At 34.6% G+C, this 15,962-nt stretch overlaps 1 pseudogene; it reads left to right on the top strand.

Annotated features, from left to right (window-relative positions):
• Window positions 1-12,693: 12,693 nt before the first annotated feature.
• LOC118977462 (myotilin-like) lies at window positions 12,694-14,690 on the top strand (annotated as a pseudogene).
• The last annotated feature ends 1,272 nt before the right edge of the window (window positions 14,691-15,962 follow it).

The following is a 15,962-nucleotide window of genomic DNA, read 5'->3' as shown; positions in this document are numbered from 1 at the left end:
AAAATAATTTAATAATCTGTGATTCTGGAAGAATGAGTATGCAGAGGGCTTTGGTTTTGCAGCTTATTTGATTGGTTTAGGTAAATTGAATTTTGAATTTAGTGATTGTATGTACTATGACAGTTTTCAGTTTATTTTCTGTAGCATGGTGAATAATGTGCTTTGACCTGAAAGACAGATGAAACACTTTTTAATTGTTTCATTGGTAAGGTTTTTCTTGAATAATTGTCACTCTGGTGATATTTTCAAAAGCAGATTATTTGTATTTACAATATTGTATTTCCCCCAAATTTAAGGAAAATGTGACATTTAAGCTTTTTGTCTACCAGAATTTTCTCTGACTTCTTGAAATTCTTCCAAGATGTGTCTTAATATTTTCTTGAAATTCACTATAATCTAAAAGTTGATTTTTGTCAAAAGTGAGACTCAAGAACAATATGCTGTGTGTTGGCAAATTCTGGGATATTTATAATCTCATCAGAGTTGATAGACACAGTTGAGGAAAGATGCAAACAATGTTTTAGCAATCTCTGTAAAATTTTTTTCTCTTGTGATATGAAAATAGTCTCTTTTTTCTTCAAAGCAATGGTTATAGCATACACTCTACCCTAAACTCCGTATTTTAAAACTCCAGAAGTTTGTTTCTCTGTGGTTTGCACTGTTTTGTTGCATTAGTTGGGAAAGCCTTAAAGTTGAAAGTAAATTGAGAAGTATTGATTTAGCGTAGGCTTACAGAGAAAGCAACTTAGAAAAATAAAACTTACTTGATTGCATCATAGATCTTCGTTATAATGCAGTAAGTTATTTCTTTGAACCTATGCACCTTTAAAACAGGTTCAAAATAATTCTTAATATAGACTACAAATACCGTTTCTCAAAATATGGGAATACTCTTTGATACTGACTACATTGCTGATGTTTACATACAGTATTTAAATATTTTAAAGCAATTTGTATTGTCTCTTTGAAATAAATGTCTTTGTGGAATATGTCGTGGCCAGCTGTCCCAGATTGTCTGAGACCAAAAGGTTTCCTGGGCTCAGCTTTTAGTGCTCAAACAGGGTAGTCCTGGACACACCTGGATGGTTGGTTACCCTCAATGTAGTGTACAGAAAACAGGTAGAGTATATAAAATAAATAAACATCCACAAGGCCCCCATCTGCCATATAACCACAATTTAAATTCAACTAATAATAATTGTCTCTGATTCCTAGATAGGATTCAATACATTCTGATTACTTTCTGGTATGAACATATTTCTAGAAAAAGCTACTACTTGGACTACTATGTTTATAATCAAATGAAATATATATGTCCAAAGAAAATCAGCATTTAGTGTTAATGATAATATCATAAAGTTCTATTTTAATTAGGGTATGATAATTATTGAATTATGAGTCAGATTAAAAGGGAAAGCAAATGCAATAGGAAATTGAGCAGGTGGTGGTCACAGATACTAAAGGAATAAAGAAGAAATGACAAAATACACATGGTTAAAATCTATCACTTTCCTGTTTATTTCTAAACTTTTATTTCTAGAATCCATTAAAATTTAAGGTAGCAATTTAAGAAAACTTGAAACAATCAGATGCTAATCTAGGATAATTTGTTTCATCTGGAATATTGATTGAGCCATACAATATTTGTAGGTAAATACTTTGCATTATTTATGAGCATTAGCTAGTAAGCATTTTATGTATTGCTTGAACTGCATTAACAAGAAAAAACAAAACACCAACAACAGTTAAGAGATGCTTAGAAAGTTTTGAATGTTGAGACAGAATTTTTTGTCTATAAAAACTAAAATGGCACCTTGACATCAATTAATTACCTAGACATTGCTTCATTTCTTTGTTTTCTATCACCTCAGAACTTTATATATGTTCAGAGATAAGTCAAAACTGTAAAGATATCAGTTCTCCTTAGATTACCTTGTAAATTAAACACAATCCTGAAAAATATATCAAAAACCATTTTTGTGGAGTTTGACAAATTGAAAATAAGTTTTAGGACAGAAGCATGAAAAAGTAGATAGAACACTGAAAAAGAAAAACTGTGAGAGGGAACAAGAGATAGCAAAGACTAAATCATACCACAAAGTCGCTGCACCCATTTATGGTAAAAACTATCAGCAAAGTGGGAATAGAAGAAACATACCTGAACACAATAAAGGTTGTATATGATAAACCCTCTGCCAGTATCATACTCAAAGGGCAAAAAATACAAGCATTCCCCTTAAGATCAGGAATAAGACAGGGGTGCCCACTATTCACTATTCTTATTCAACATAGTACTGGAAGTCCAAGCCACAGCAATCAGATATGAAGAAATAAAAAGGTATCCAAATTGGAAAGGAGGGAGTACAACTGTCTTTATTTGCAGATGATATGATACTGTATATATAGAACCCAACTTATGCCATCCAGAAACTACTAGAGCTGACAAATGAATTCAGCAAAGTAGGAGGATACAAAATTAATATCAGAAATTATTTGCATTTTTATATGCTAATCATGAACTAACAAAAAGGGAAATTAAGAAAATAACCCTATTCACAATTGCTTCAAAAAGAATAAAATACCTAGGAATAAACCTAACCAAGGATGTAAAAGAGTGTGGACTGCTCTACCCACATTGTCACATTTCATTCTGATAAAATGCAGTGGGTACTGTTATAACTTATATGAGTGTTTGCACATATGTGATATGGACATGGATTCTGTTAGAGTAATTGCTCACAAAGTACAAATAATTTGAACTCATTCAACAAGCATTCAATAAGCCCTTTTGTACATAATATACAGAAATAATGATTATAAGTTCTTCAGGCAACCTAAAATATGTTCAGTACCTTGCTCTCACCAATTAGCCATACCCTTGTCATAGAAGACAAGCAGAGTGGTGATTTATGTTGGTAAATGTGGCTCACTTCCTTTGCTTTTATAAGTCAATTGGCTTGAACGTTTTAAAAAGTTGACGTCAGCCCTGGCTGGTGTAGCTCAGTGGATTGAGCACAGGCCTGCGAACTAGAGGATCATAGTTCAATTCCCAGTCAGGGCACATGCCTGGGTTGCAGGCCAGTTCCCTGCAGGCCAATTGCCAGCAGGGGACGCACAAAAGGCAACCATACATTGATGTTTCTCTCCCTCTCTCCTTCCCCTCTGAAGATAAATAAATAAATAAAATCTAAAAAAAAAAGTTGACGTCAAAACAACAAACCAGCTGGGAGACTATTATAAACTAAAAGGTATTAAGGAAACATTGCAAGCAAATTCAGTGAATGAACTTTAATTGGATCTAGTTAGAAAACTCGCTCCACAAACATATTAGAGACATTTGAATAAGAACTGAATGTTAGATATTTTTATAAAGAACTGCTAGATTTTTTAGTTATGCTAATGGTATTTTGGCTATGTAAGATGTGTGTACATGTTAAGAATAATATGGCAAAATATTAACAACAAATGAATGAGGGTGGTGGGTAGGTGAATAATTTCCTATTCTTTCAATTTTTATGTTTACATTTTTTAATAAGTTTGAATTTTTATTTTCTTTTATTTTAATTGTTGTTCATGTACAGTTTTCTGTCTTTTACTCCTATCCCAGTGCACCCCCCAGACATCCCCACCTCTCTCCCATTTCCACCCCCTTCCCTAATTTTTGTCCATGTGTCCTTTATACTTGTTCCTGTAAACCCCTCCCTCTTTCCCCTGAAACTCCCTCCCCTCTCCCCTCTGGTCACTGTCAAAAAAAAAATGGTGACATATTGGTAAATGTGGCTCACTTCTTTCCTTCAGTCCAATGAGAACTCAGAATTAAGATGAGAACTGAACATAATGATAATTATTAAAAATTTACAGATTAAATGGTAGGATATGTAAATATCAAAATAATCTGGGGGAGGGTTGATTGGAGAAATTGAGTGAGGATTTAGTTGAAACAATATTGACCATGACTTATTAATTGTTGAAGCTGGATGCTTGGTATATTTTATAATTTTCTATAATAAAATGTTAAAAATTAGAAAAAAGATAGATTACTTTGTAATTTAAAACTGATGAGTCACAAGCAGGCAATCTTTTGTCTTAATACCGTAGTTCAGTTCAGCAAGTACATAAATTTCTTTTCCTCAAACAAAATGCTTTTAGCATTCATAAAATTATACAATTTTCCATTTGCCTTTGCCCACCTAAAATAATTGTGGCTAACAGCCATCTAAATTATTCATTTTGTTTCATGAACAAGTGGCTATTCTTAAAACAGATCCTGTGCTCTTTTAAATTGCTTTTCTTCATTCTCCAGTTGGCCCAGACCATTACTGAGCTAAATCTCCCTGAATGAAGAATACTGCCTCACTGAACTTTTCTTTGTCTGCAAACGAGAGGAATAATTTGGAATTCCTGGAGTCCAGAAACGCAGTTCAAAATGAGATGGCAAAATGCTAAAATTTTGTATCTCTTCTCTAAGGGCTTTTTTCCTGAAGTGCGTTTTTTTCTTAGAAACATTACGTTGTCAGAGGATATATTTTAAATCTATAATCCTGGATACAAATAATCAGTGGGTTAATTATTCTAGAAAAGTTTATTTTTATCAAGACATAAGTGAACTTATGAATAAAAGTATGCCATATGAGGGGAGAGGGGCAAGAAAGGCTTAGGGTAGTGTTCCTGCTTTCCACTGTGCTCCCCGCGCCCCCCAGCACTTTCTGTATTGGAGGGGAAACCGCCAATCAAATTGAGTCCAGGGAACTGATGGCTTCGTTCTCTGTAGGTGAGAGCACTGCCCTAAAGCCGTCATGCTTCTTCCATTCTTTTATATTTTTTGCTTTCATTGTATTTCATCCACTTTCATATCACTAACATTTGCCGAAGTTGGCTGTACATATCTGATGATCTCTCTTGCCCTTTTACTCTGATTTCTATTAGGGAGGCAGATGAAGAAAATAAAGCCTAAGTTTGAAAAAAAGGGGGAAGTAAGGCTTTTCATTAAACAATGTACTGCATCATAGCCTTTACCAGACCCTGTGTCATACTGTGGATTTAGCCTATGTGCTAATAATTTGGAATTTTAATTTGGATTTTCTTTTCTTTTCATATGCCCCTCTCTTCATAATGTGAATGAGTGTGTGTGTGTGTGTGTGTGTGTGTGTTCAAGTGAGGGTTATTAGAAGTGATTGGTGAAATATTCTTTGTATCTTGCTTGGGTCAAAATAACATAAAACTACCACCAGAAAACTTAGCTCTGCAAACTTTGAATGCACTCTCTGCAAAGGCATTCATTTTACACTATCTTATTTTCTATTTAATGGCTGAACATTTTGATTATTTTATGAAGTTATTTTTGTGAGCAAATAATTATTCTTAAGCTGGTGGGTCTGACAATGGCTATGAAAATAGCTGATAAAAACATACCAAATTAGAAGTTGAAAGTTACAAAATTGAAAAATATTTACTTTAATTTCACCTGTGCTTGCTTGAGCTTCTGGTTGACACGACACTTCTCTGAGAAATGCAAATTCCTTCTCTTCCTTTGCTCCATTTAGGTGCCAGGATTGATTTTTCAACCAGCAGGAGCATCAAGCCGGGCTGTGTCCTTTTTATTCCTGCCTTTCCTTTGACATTACCTTTCAGTTAGCCAGAAAGCAATCATATGACCCCAACAGTGTCAAAATTGTAGTATTTTATTTATTTATTTTTTTAAAGATTTTATTTATTTATCCTTAGAGGGGAAGGGAAGGAGAGAGGGAGGAAATATCAATGTATGGTTGCCTCGGGTGTGTCCCCTGCTGGGAACTGGCCTGGGAACCCAGGCATGTGTCCTGACTGGGAATCAAACCGCGATTGTGTGGTTCGCAGGCCCGCGCTCAATCCACTGAGCTACACCAGCCAGGGCAAAATTGTAGTATTTTAAAAGCCTCAACTATGCATCCTCATGTTTCCCAGATCTCCTGACTGTTCTTACCATCAAAAACCCACATATACTTAATCAAAGGCCTTCATACAGAGGCATGTATTTAGCTAAATTCTAATGTATTATAATAAAAAACTAATTATTGTAATGCAAAACTTTTCACTGCAGATGTAAAATAAATATTCATATAATATTTAAATATAAAGTGAAATTAAATAAACATGTAGACACAATTTATTGTAACTGATGAATGTAATAAATTAGCATTGAGTATACACTTTTTCAATGAGGGCTCTTTTCTCCCATTTTGGTTATACAGATAATGAATTTAAACTTAATTTAAAATAATAAATATGAAGGTATACTCAAATACAAATTTTGGATTCAGTTTTAATGTATTTTAGCCATATTCATTTTCACTTATTTTTAACCAAAGCAATTACCCAAGTAAATAGCCCTAAAACAAACAATTTGTAAATTGTGCTGCTATAAGCATTGGAGTGCATAGGTTCTTTTGGACAATAGCCAAGAGTTGGAAGCAGTCTAGGTGCCAATCAGTAAATGAATGGATCCAAAAACTAGGTATATATACACAATGAAATTCTATGCAGTAGAAAGAAAGAATGAGTTCCTACCCTTTGCAAAAGTATGGATGGAACTGAAAAGCATTATGCTGAGTGAAATAAATCAGGCAGTGAAAGACAAATACCGTATGATCTCACCTTTAACAGGAAGCTAAACAAAAAAAACAAACAAACAAGCAAAATATAACCAAAAACACTGAAATAGAGAACAGGCAGACAGTGACCAGAAGGGAGAGGGGAGGAAATTTCAAGGGAAAAGGGGAGGGATTTACAGGAGCTAGTATAAAGAACACATGGACAACAACTAAGGGGGAGGGGAATGGAAGGGAGGTGGAGAGGGCTAGGAAGTGGACTCAGATTGGAGTAAAATACAGAAAACTGTACTTGAACAACAATTAAATAAATTTAAAGAAACAATTTATCAGCTTATTTGGATAATATTACTGAAAACCCTGTGTGGCTAAATATATCACACTATTCAAAGTATTTTTAGACCTATATGGGGTGGGATGTATTTTAGGAATGTAGCTACAGCAATCAGATTTTATTTTTTGATACACCAAGGCCAGGAGTAAGTGAAGTGTGCTGAAAGAAGGTACAAATGCAAGGCAAAGGGAGCCACAGCTGGTAATTCCAGTGCCTCAAAATATGCTAGTAAGTATTCATCTCTAAACCTGCTACAGTTGCTGAGTAGGAATTCATTATTGCTATTTATGTATGTTCTGATTTTTAAAAGTTAAAAATCCAGAACTCTGCACTTTATAATTCTGATAACCGAGCGTGCCTAACATTGGCTTGGAGTATCAGGGTTTTCTCACTGTGGTAGATGGAAAGTAAGAAAACGAATTTGTAGAGAGTATTTATACAACACAAGATGGGGCACTTGGTTTTTATTACTGGGGAGTATTTAAGCTGTTTTTGATTCTGCCAATGCTTTATAGGTTGAGTTAAAGCAACTGGTGTACTTAAGCTTTAAGAACTGGTATATTTTCCAGGAACACTCTTATCAGAGAAGTGGTACTTGATATCTGAACCTCATAGCCGTCTATTTACATGTCACCATATCCATGAAGTCAGCTGTAGCCTAAAGTGTTACAGTGACAACTGTTGGCTGTAATATGAAAAGATAGGGGTTATTCTTGCTTATTTTAAAAATAGTACTATAAACAATTTAATGCCTACTGTTTATGAAAGGGGTGTTTTCTCAGAGTATCATCTCTTATTCGGGTTCTAATTGATACAGACTCCAACAGCTTCCATCGGATCAAACCACTTGCTTCCTGTCTAGCATCATTCCATTTACTCCATGCACAGGTTCCAGAGTCATCTTTTTAAAATAAATATTGATCGTGCTACTTCTCTGCTGTAAGGTCTCTCGTGGCTTCTTATGAATTTTAGAATCAAGGCCTTTAAGAATCCCATACTCTGAATGTAATCTACCTCCCTATCACTATGTCTCCCTACAATCCCACTCCATTGGGCAATTTCATTGCCTTACCAAAAATATTTTGAATCTTTATCAGTCAGGGTTTAACTCAAGTGATAGACAACTCTCTATGTATTCTAACAAGAAAGACATTCAGTGTAGGGAATTAAGTGAATTGTGTGACTGCAAAACCGATGGAAGTGTGGAAGGCCAAAACCAGATTCTACCTCAGGGTCCAGGACTAATTCCCACAACTGTGAAGCAGTCATGCACTAGGGCAGCAACATCCCCTGGTGCCACACCACAAGAACTAAGGTGAGAATCACAGGCCCTTCCTCAAATGACAGCTGACCTCAAGAATACTGAAAAATGGGCTACGGAGCAGAGCTGCAGAAACAGTGTCACCAAATCGGGATGCCATGTGACCTCTGCTTCATTCTTTTCCTTTTAATTATGCTTTTCATCATCACTTTGGGAAAAATCAGCTTTCTCCTTTGGACAGAAAGCACGGTCCCTGAAGACAGTAGTTGTTCTTTTCTAAACCCTTCTATTTTATTTAGAGGTTTCTTTCCAAGATGTATCAGCATTTGGTTGAGTGAGGTCCCCAAATTATTTACCATACAGTATCATTATTCTAAGGGGAGAAAGTGTTCTCTGGTAAACAAGTAAAAAGACAGATAGGAATATCTTAAGAGAGTTCAAGATCAAGAAATAATTCATATCTGCAAACAAACATATTTTAATGGATTCTATTTCCGTTTCCTAATAATTGGGCACTATAAGAAAGACCATCTGTGACCCGGCCACTTTATACATGTTATGTTATTTCTTAATCTTTCCAACCACTTTCCATCCACTGCCACTCTAGGTCTTCTCATCCCAATTTAATAGATGAAGAAAATTAATCTTAGTAAGGTAAAGAGATTTGACCATTTTAAGAGAAAAGGTTGACATTCAAAATCAATTATGACTGCTACCAAGGCTCTTCTGCATGTAAAATAACACCTATTTTTATGTTTAAAATTTGTGCCTAAGGAAACATTAAAAACTTGTAGTTTTGCATTGTTTAAAACTATGGAAGGAAGGTAAATGGAAATAAAGATGCTTCAGTAGACATAAAGGTAATTTTAAGTATATATTATTGTAAATGAATAATTTACATTCTTTCATTTATATAATATTACATATTTAAATGGTGCAGAGAGGATTATTTGTCGAGTAATCAAGTTACTCACAGGGGAAGAGAAATAGTATTTCTCATTGTGGACAATTATTAGTACAGTGTGTACTTTTTATGCCCTTATAATTGCATGTTCCCTTTTGTCACATCTGCACAAGACAGACTAATTAAAGAACATTAGCTGCATTGTGGAAAGCACATTTGGCTTTAATTAACGTTGGATAATAAGAAAGACAGTTTGCTTTATATTACCATGCTTTATTTGATGCACACACACACACACACACATACATACAGAGCCTGGGCACAGAAAGGCTGCTATGTAAAATGTTAGGAAGCTTCTCAATTTGGAGTTACACTCAGTCTGCCTAAAGTATTAAAAGAATTGCAGAAAAATTTCTTTCTTCTCTTTGATATTTTAGACAGTTTTGTGGCATTCTAATACAAAATGCTTTCAAACCACAAGTCAGTTTTATAATGATTACTCCAAAAGTGAATTGGATAATCAAACTCACCTGGTACTTTGATTAGGAGCAGAATCCAGAACTCACTGGAAATTAAAATCACAATATATATTCAAGTTACACCTTAAAGAAGCAAGACTTGAGACCTTGGACTTGACTAATGCAGTTTGGTGAAAACAATATATTATAATTGAGTAAACTTTCAATCAAACCCATTTTATATAGGGCAGGAATGCATTTAGATTACCTGTATAATAAATTACAGTAATTTTATTTCCCTGTCAGGTAAGTATTGACCATGTGTATCAGTTAGCTTTTGCTGTATAACAAACCACTGCATATCTGTAGTTTAACAATCACCCATCTAACTTATGATTCTGTGATTTGGCATTTGGTCTTACCTTATCCAGGCAGTTCTTATCTCAGTGGGATTTATGCATCTGAGCTCAACAGTATAACCAGTGAGAAATGCTTATGTGGAATGACTGCGGATGGGAGAATGTTTCACTCTTTATCATCCCTCACTCTTCAGTAGGCCAGCTGGAACTTGTGTACATGGCAGCTGGGCAGAGTGGAAGTGACTGGACTCCTGAGCCCTAGGCTCAACATTGGCATTCTGTTGCTTGCACTGCATTCTATTCACCAACCAAATCACACAGCCAGCTCATATTCAAGAAGTGGAAAAAGTAACTCCACTCCTTGATGGAAAGAAATCCAAAGCCACATTGAAAGGGTATGAACATAAGAGGACTGAAGGATTATGGCCACTGTTTCAAGCTGCTATGCCACACTGGAAAACAAATTTTGTTGATGAGGTTGTTCTGTTGATAATGAAGTATCCTACAAACAAAAGTAGGCTTCAGAAAAGGGAGGTGTATGTATTGCTCTTCCAATTTCCAAAACACTTTTTAGTGTCACTTCTGGCTCAACGTAAGTTTCTGCTGTGACTCCTCTGTGAGATTTCTTTCCAACCACCTTAAGCTGCTGTTTAGCACTCTACATTTTCATTAGTTTAACTTATTTAATATCCAAATATTCCACTGAAATATTTTTAAGTATGTCCTTTCCACCCCCCCAAAGTTGATCCCTGAGAATCTCTTATGAAAATATTTATAAAATTATTATGTGTTTTTCATGTGGTGCTTTTGTATAGTATTCTATTTCTCACATCTGTAATATTCTCAGACTTACTTCATACTTTGAGATATATTATCTTTATCTAATGTTTTCCCTGAATAAGATTCATTGTCTTGATAATGTTTTCTATAATTAGCTATACTTGTTACATGTATTTTAATTTACCTAAAAAGTGTGTGTGTATATATATGTGTATATATACATATATATATATACTTTTTATATATATAATACATGTATTAGATGTGTTTTGTTTTTATTTTACTTCTTTATTTATTTTTAGAGAACTTGGAAAAGGAAGGAGAAAAAGAGGGAGAGAAACATTAATGTGTGGTTGCTTCTTGACCGCCCCCTACTGGGGGCCTAGCCCACAACCCAGGCACGTGCCCTTACTGGGGATCAAACTAGCGATCTTCTGGTTCACAAGCCCACATTCAATCCACTGAGCTAAACCAGCCAGGTCAGATGTTGACAGTAATAATTTTTGTTTTAAACATTTGTTGACAGTAATGATTTTGTTATCTTCCTATCTTCATTATAATACCCTGTAGGACAAGGATAACAGTGTTTCCATAGTAGCATACAATTTACTCCTCTAAGTATCTATTAATAATTGTTTTTGGAACTAAATTATTATGTCATCTCTTTCTGTGTAAATGTTTGTGCACACACCTGCACATATTAAATACATACATACATACATATATGCATACACCTATATATTATGCGTTTATGAGTAAATATGTGTGCATAGATGATTATATAGATAAGTAAAAATAAGTAAATATTATTAACACAAATTACCCATTTGAATGTCACACATAATAACCAACATATTCTTAAAATTTCAACATATTCATAGGCTCATAGGATATTTTATTTTTCTCTTTTCACACTTGTATATTACTGATTAGCAGTAATCAGTTATATATGTGCATAAGTGTGTCCATGATAAAGTTTAAAAAATTGCTTCTGGTAAGAATGGCAGTCTGATAAAATTTGCATTCTGAAAGAGGGAGTTAATACTAGACAATGAAATGTGAAATAAAAGTAATAAGACTCTTGAACATTAATTCACTGGTTTAAGTATTTTTAATTTAATGCTCCATTCACAAATGAAAATGAGAAAGTTATATTCCTCTAGATTCTGCCAGAAAAAAGTAACTTTGGCTATTTTTGAATCTATGTAACAACAGAATATCAATATTATAATAGTCCTGACTTTATTAAACTTCAAAGCAATAGCAGTTCAAATTTAAATTCCTTCACATATGAGAGATATTGATATATTTGTTTCAAGATTGAAAAGAAACTCTATTTTTATCTTTATGATTTGTAGTCACATATCTCTGATCACTTAAACTGTAACCATTGCATCCTTCGGAGATACTAACAGAGTAGTTGCTAAGAGCATAAGGTCTTGTGTCAAATGATCCTGAGGTTAGATTGCTGTTCTATCACTTAAATATTTTGAGGGTGAATTGGTTTCAAGTGTATAATTCTATGACATATCATGTAGATATTGCATTGTATGCTTTTGATAATAAAATATTGTCTTGTGCTTCATTTTCTCATTTGAAAAATATGAGTAAGAATGACACCTATTTTGTTCATTATGGCTAAATGAAAAATTGCATGCATTATAAAAATGGTGAAGATGATACAACTCCAGATGATGGTACAAACATCAGACTAACTTCCCTAACTTGCCTGTGTACCACTGTACATGTGTCAGAAAAAAATCAGTCAGTTTTTCTTAGCCTTCTTTCAAATGTGAAAAATGGGAATTAAAAATAACTATTTCCTGGTATTATGCATGTACATTAATAAGATAATGTTATGCATGAGCCTAGAATGGTTAGCTTCCTAACAACAAAATCTCTTACAGCCAAATTGTAATAGTAGATTATATGAGCAGGATATGTAGTGAGGACAAGGTCAGGTGACACTGAATAGTCAATGGCACACACTATAAATATTCGTGTGCCACAATGGCTATGAGAGTTGGAGCATGGTATGTGGTATGTTTGGACAGAGACACACATATGGATAGTACTATTAGTGGGTATCTATTCTGCCATTTTTAAAATGAAAACTCCACATTCACAGACCTTGACATATCCAAGGTCATCCAATAGGTCTCCTGATTCCAAAATTCATGATATTATTTTTTAATATCATATTTTCTCCATTACCTACTTTTTCTTTTACACACACACACATACACCTCTCATTTAAAACATTTTTGTCAAACACAGATATAAACAAAACACTTTTAGTTTAACCTCTTATGATCAGTGATCTCTATCTTATATAAGTGCTGATCTGTACCTATTAGTTTATGACAAAAGAAACAATTGAAATGCTTTTAAAGTAAACATATTTTAAGGAGGCCTCGGTCATTTATAAATCAAAACATCTACATTATGTTTATAAACTCATATAAGATAGAAACTTCTATCACCCCCAAATTATAGCCCATTTGTATAGCAAAGAATTTACAGGATTTAATGCAAACTTGTATATACTCAAGTTATTTTTTAATTGCATTTTAATAATAAGCCCTGTCAGGTACATTTAAGTGTTATATGAAAGAGTCCATCTTTTCTATTTCTAAACATTATTTTTGCTTCTACATTATTTAATTAGTATAAGAATTCTTAAGACAGTCATGTATATGAACATGTATTTTGTGGAAGCCTCCAACTTCTCTAGGCAGACCAGTTTCCTTTACCATCCATGCCCCCCAGTACACTGAGCAAAGATTTGTCTCCTCACCAGTGAGCTTATCACATCTTCCTCTTATTTCTCTACTTCTCTGAAGCCTTCTTGTTCCAACCACAGTCAAAGGATTATAGCCACCTGTAATCAGCCCCCAGGCAGCTTCCTTTGTCACCGTGTTATCATCACAACATGATGACAACAGCCACAAAATCATTCCACTGTGGACTCCAGCAGTCACCAGTAAACGATAAGCCACCCCCAAACTGCAAAAAACTACACCAGAGACTCCTGATCATGAAACACAGGACCAAAAAAAGAAGTTTCAATTAAAGATTAAGATTTGGAGAGAAAGCTGAAATATAAGGACAGCCTTCTTCATAATGGAAATCAATAGCTAACATCTAAGGAGATGCCGTCTTGTGATCTGCTGTGTAAAGCTCCTATGACAGTGAGGCATGACGTTTACCACAACACAACTCAGAACGTGAAAAACTGCAACTTACTATGTCTCCAGAAGTAGATCATCCCCAAAGGGAGATGTGAATGATCAGGATGCAATGCAGGAGAAATATTACCCGCCACATTTCATTCAGTACCAGGGAACATGTCAACTGAAGAAAGATGATTCTGCAGAACGGACTTCAAAGTGAGTGAAGGGCCAACTCTGATGTGCCCTGCTATATCAATGGAAGGTAAGTTTAATCAGATGATTTTCACAAAATGATAGTGTCTTACAAGGGTTTTCATTCACTCATCTTTAAAGGGGTCGGATCTTCTGATGCTGGGACTCATGCATGTGTTGCCGACAACACAAAAGGAGAAGCTGTGCAGCTGGACATCCTTGCAAAAAAAATATGCTTTAGGGAGACTCAGTGAAGCTATAATCGCATACCAGATCTCAGCTGGATCTCCACCACAGCTGATCTGGAAAAGAAATAGCAACATGGTACAATTCTATCATGACCACGATAACTCTAGATTTGTTACTTTACTGATAAAAGGTGTAAACTTGAAAGATGTGGGGTAATAAATTACTGTCTGTATTTAGTGAAGCAAGTGACCACCTTTGGCACAATATTAAATGTTATAGCTCCTTAAAATCAGACTCTTCCAACTCTTAAGCAGTTACATGTTCAACCAAGTTTCAGAAAAATATTTAGCATTCAATAGGAAAGGTTTGGATGTAAAACAAGCTTTTAACCCAGGAGACTTTCAGCATCTGGCAGCTCAATCTAGACTCTATAAAAGTGAAAAAAATATATAAATTTATGAACATTAGAAAACAAAACTGCACTATTAATAATATATTTGATTAACTAGTTGAAATAAATCCATGGCTATACCAACACATTGTGACTTTAACTAGGTAATATTGGATTGGCCAAAACGTTTGTTCGTTTTTTTCTTCCTCGGACACCTTTAGTAGTGCTTAATTGTCTTTAATTTCCTTCAAAATAATTTTGTCAGGTTGTATTGTGACAACTGTCATATCAGCATGGATTTAAAAAAACATCAAAATTGGTGAATTTTTGTGTAGCCATTTTGGTATTGAAGGTGGAAGAAAATACACAATATTTTCAGCATATTGTGCTTTACTATTTCAAGAATGATAAAAATTCAACTGAAAGGCAGAAAAATTGTGCAATATATGGAGAAGGTGCTGTGACTGATTGAAGGTGTCAAAAGTGGTTTGCAAAGTTTCACGGTAAAGATTTATCGATGGATGATGCTCCACAGTCGGGTAGACCAGTTGAAGTTGATAGTGATCAAGTGAAGGTGTTAATTGAAACAATCAACATTATGCCACATGGGAGACAGCCAACATACTCAAAGTATCCAGAACAATAAAGTTATTGGTGAAAATGAGAAATATATCTTTTATTTTACAAAAAAAACTAAATGGAATTTTGTCCAACTCAATGTAACTAACATACACATATGCACATACGTAAGAGCTGATTAAACAAAATGTGTGTGTAAAATAATATTTAAAATATTAAGTAGAAGTGATGAAAGTGGACCTCCTTGTCTTGTTACTGATCTTAGGGGGAATGCTTTAAGTTTTTGCCCATTGAGTATGATATTGACTGTAGGTTTCTCATATATGGCCTTTATTATGTTGAGGAATGCTCCCTCTACTCCCACTTTGCTGAGTGTTTTTGTCATAAATGGGTGCTGTGCCTTATCAAATGATTTTTCCACATCTACTGATAGAATCATGTGATTTTTTCTTCCCCTTTGTTTATGTGATGCATTATGTTTACTGATTTGCAGATGTTGCACCATCCTTGCATTCCTGGGGTGAATCCACTTGGTCAGGGTGTGTGATCTTTTTAGTGTGATGCTGAATGTGGTTTGCCAATATTTTGTTGAGGACTTTAGCATCTGTGTTCATCAGCGATATTGGCCTATAGTTTTCTTCCTTTGTAGTGCCTTTATCTGGTTTTGGGATTGGGATAAAGCAAAATACAACCAGAGACATTGAAATCGAGAACAAACTGACAGTAACATGACCAGATGAAGGAGAGGGATGATA

The sequence above is a fragment of the Sturnira hondurensis genome, unplaced genomic scaffold (assembly GCF_014824575.4).
Source record: "Sturnira hondurensis isolate 20B ecotype Veracruz unplaced genomic scaffold, ASM1482457v3 Scaffold0021354, whole genome shotgun sequence".
Taxonomy (NCBI): domain Eukaryota; kingdom Metazoa; phylum Chordata; class Mammalia; order Chiroptera; family Phyllostomidae; genus Sturnira; species Sturnira hondurensis.
Note: the sequence above shows the minus strand (reverse complement) of the source record. Positions and strands in the feature narration are given on the sequence as shown.